At 45.1% G+C, this 4,126-nt stretch overlaps 1 pseudogene; it reads right to left on the bottom strand.

Moving 5' to 3' along the window:
• Positions 1-1,665: 1,665 nt before the first annotated feature.
• The window catches only part of LOC119278030, a 3,355-nt pseudogene continuing 894 nt past the window's right edge, over positions 1,666-4,126 (bottom strand).

Genomic DNA, 4,126 nt, shown 5'->3' with positions numbered 1-4,126 from the left:
GAATTGTGCCATACAGACCATTGTCGGTCAGGATGAGTTCCTCCAGGTGGGGAAAGGCGGAGTAGTCGAACTTGTCAAGTGTGCCATTCAGACTTACATCCTCAAGCACGAGCTTTGTGATGTGCCCGACAAAGTCGCAAGTGATGTATGTCCACATGCAAAGGCTGCTGGAGTTGGCTAACGACCATGGCCCAAGGGACTCATCGGCACTGGCCAAGCTAGCCTTCCACTTCACAAGTGCTTCAGCTTCACGCCGGATGCCGACCACCACCGGCGTGACCGTGCATAGCAGGAGACAAGGGCAAGAGAGTAGGAGGAGGCCTAGAAGATGTAGGTGCTTCATGATGGCTTGGTAGGAGTGGTGCTTCACTGCCGTAGAGGATATAAAGCCTCTGGACGAGCCAGCCGGCCGGCCGGCCCACCATTACAGTGGTGGTCTGATTTACAAATGGGACATTCTCAGTCTAGATTAAGAAGATGCTAACATGCTAGTACTTTATAGTCCCCACGACAATAGGAACTTACTAATCTGGTGACCTCGTGGTTTACAAATGGCACACTATCAGTGAATGATGTAGTACTCTCAGTTTAGATTAAGGAGAAGCTACATGCTAGTATTGTATAGTCCCCATGAGATTAGGAAATTACAAATAGCATGATGTGTGCATGTGTCATTATCAGGGTGACACTTCGAAGTCATGGCACACATAATGCACTCGAAATTATAAATATTTTTTTAACTCTGATAGTGGACCGTATCACCACCAATATATTGGTTGATATCTGATACAGTATGTTCCTTGCCACAAAAAAACATATATGCTACTAATTTGATATTCATGATTTAGAACCTTGCTCCTAGCCACCTAGAGCAGCAATTCAGACTTCATTGGCAGACACTGTGTCAACAGAAGAAAGGACAAAAGGAGGAACATGGCTAACTAAGAAAAAAAAAACATTTTAGAACAAACTTGCAAAAAGTAATGGGTATTGTAAAATGGTTTTTTGTTCAGGTCAAAGAAACAAGCATACATTACTTCATAGAATTTGTTCTAAACAGCCAATTTGGAGAGCAAATACAGTGGCAACTGTGTGTACTGTCATTTGAAATGTGGGTACTGTCACTTGAAATGTTGCATAGATATAATGTCACTTAAAGGACATTATTGGTACTAAAAAAATGTTCATGATAATATGATACATAAATGAAAAAAATGACAAATTCTCCTGTTGGTCAAGATCCATAAAATATATTGAAGAAGATGGCCAGTACTGAATTATAATTGGGGGACAAGTAAGCAAAAGCAGTGATTTATTTGCATGCAATATTAGTTCCACTGGCTTCTCAGCTATTCCTCAGAGTGCTTAAACAGGATCACTAACCTTAGCAGACTTGCCAATCACCCAACCCAAACATGGTTATCTTGAAAGGCAAACAACCCAGAAGCTTCTGTAACAACCCACTCGCCAAGAAGCTTATCTTCCAGTATGCTGTTCAGGCCCAGGAAATTATCTTCTTGCATGCTTTTTTTAATCATTTCGCAAATGCCTTGTGACCCATGTCTTATCAGGTCCACGATTCAATTGGAGGCTAGAAGTCGAGGGATATTTAGCTTTTGGGAGATATGTATTATAACACTCCATGTATTATAACACTCCAACTCATGCAGTTATAATACTTAGACTCCAGACATAATAAAATTACAATAAGATAGCTCCTCGATGAGAATATTCATCTCTACCTTATGGTTATCTTTCCTGTCTAATGTCCAAATAGGCAAATGCCATAACTCTCCATTTAGTTGATCCCGGAAAGCTACAATATTTTGATACTAGACATAAGAACGAGAATATTAAGGTAGCTCCCCTGCAAAAAAATAAAATAAAAAATCAGCCCTCCTAGCTTTGCAGATGTTACATCACCAGATTGAATGAGGCATTCTCTATCAACCAGATCTTAGTACCAATTGGTCTGAGAGATTTAGGAAAATGCTACACAAGCCATCATTCTGCATGTTGCAATGACTTCCAAAAAGGGAGGCCTTCAAACCTGGTAAAGGAAGATGAATATATTAGAGTCTAAACAAACTAGCAAAATATCCATCCAAACACTGTAGTGTTCTGTTCAAACAGCACAATATGTCACATAAATGAATAAAGAAGTGTGATTGCATTTAGAGTACTACTGGCCAATGGACAGAACTGATACAAAACTGCAACCAACTTAGGTTATATATATAAAAAGATACTGATTTAATCAATATGAGAAAACGTGGGTTCTTGCTGATGGAGGTTATGACTTGTCAGATCTAGAACTATTGCAAATACGTCCGAAGCTTGGTATTCCTTAACACTGACGCCGATTGATAATTTACCAGGGTCGTAGGAGAAACACCCGAGAAGATCCTAACATTTTAGTATCTTGCTTGCTAGGAGTCCAATCAAGTGAAAATTAGGGATGCAAGGGGGCAACTCAGAGAGCCCACATGTAAGTAAGTATATCTAAACTGCAAAGTCAACCTTATGTTAATTTCAAATGGGGAATTGCACTGAGTAAACTTCAAGTACAGTTATATGTGGGCTTGGCGGGTTGCCCGATTGCATCCTTGACAAACAAAGTAAATATAGATCATGTGGAGGACGAACAAATTATTTAATCGCATAACTGTTCACACATACCATGAGGCCAACACAACAACTAATGACATATTAACAAAGTAAGAAGTGATTCAATAGCACAAGTAATACTAATCTTGAAATTAAAGGCATAGTCAAAAAAATACCTCATTTCAAGCCTTGGAACTCTGCAACTTCTGTCATGCAATTATGAAACCGATGGTCTCATGTCTACCATGTTCTGTTGTACGCTGCAGAAGTCTGTGCACATGAATTCCAAGTGCAAACTCTGCGACATCTTCCAGTTTGATGCTTCCATGTGGACAAAACAGTTTGGAGCATACACATGCCTAGAGGAGTTCACTTGTTATTGCAAAGATCTCCGCACATGTAAGCAATCAAGAAGCCTATTGTAAGCCACAATGTTTGGTATAAACCCTAAATCAAGCATTTCATCCAACACAGCCTCACCTTCTTTCACCCTTCCCTGCCTGCCAAAGCCCTGCACCGGCATGCTATATGTCACAGCATCAGCTGCAAAACCCTTCTCTTTAGCCAGAATCCTCAGCCTGTTTGCATCAGAAATCATCCCAGCTTCACAAAGTGACTCAATTATACAGTTACAAGAAATGGTATCCGGTACAATCCCCTCTCCAACCATCCTTCCCATCAACCGGCACACATCATCCAGCTTCCCCGCCTTCATCAAGCAATCCAGAACCGTTACGCCAGCAGGGACACTCAAGCAGGATGCCCTGTTCCTCTCCAATACCAACTCCACTATTTCCACTGCTTTGTCCACCCTTCCAACATGGCACAGGGATTCAACAAGATCCTTCCGGCACCACCGCATCCACCAAAAACTCGGAAAACACCTCTGCTGCCTTCAAAGCGTCGCCCCCACGGCACAATCCACTGATCAAAATCTCCATGGAAGCAGCCGACAGCCCGGCCCCAAGTTGCAGCATCTCGTGAGCAACCTTAAGGCCTTCCTTGTACCTTCCTTCTCTGAAGAACCCGCGCATAAGAGTATTGAAGCTCACACCAGTCGGCGCACAGCTCCGGCGCCGCATCTCCTCAAACCACCGCATGGCGGCATCGACGCCTTCGACGCAGCAGGAGCTGTTGATGAGTATGTTGAAGGTGTAGGCATCCGGGGCGACGCGGTGGACGCTGGTCATCTCGCCGTAGAAGCGGATGGCGTCGTCGTGGCGGTGGAGACGGGCGAGGGCGTGGAGGATGATGTTGTAGAACTCGGCGGGGAGGGGCGAGTCCGCGGCGCGCCGGAGGGACGCGAGGGCCTCGGACGCCTCGGGGATGTCGCCGGAGGTGGCGAAGGCGAGGATGGCCTTGCGGAAGGTCGGGAGGAGGTCGGGGCAGGCGAAGATGGAGTCGTCGGCGCAGGGGCAGGGGCGGGAGAGGACGAGCTGGAGGAGGCGCTGCAGAGAGGGGAGGCGGCGGGAGGCCGCGAGGCGCGCGGCGAGGAGGCTCGTGAGGCGGTGGTCGGGGC

Source organism: Triticum dicoccoides, chromosome 3B (genome assembly GCF_002162155.2).
Source record: "Triticum dicoccoides isolate Atlit2015 ecotype Zavitan chromosome 3B, WEW_v2.0, whole genome shotgun sequence".
In the NCBI taxonomy this organism is placed as follows: domain Eukaryota; kingdom Viridiplantae; phylum Streptophyta; class Magnoliopsida; order Poales; family Poaceae; genus Triticum; species Triticum dicoccoides.
The sequence above is the reverse complement of the archived record's forward strand: the minus strand, read 5'-3'. Positions and strand labels throughout refer to the sequence as shown.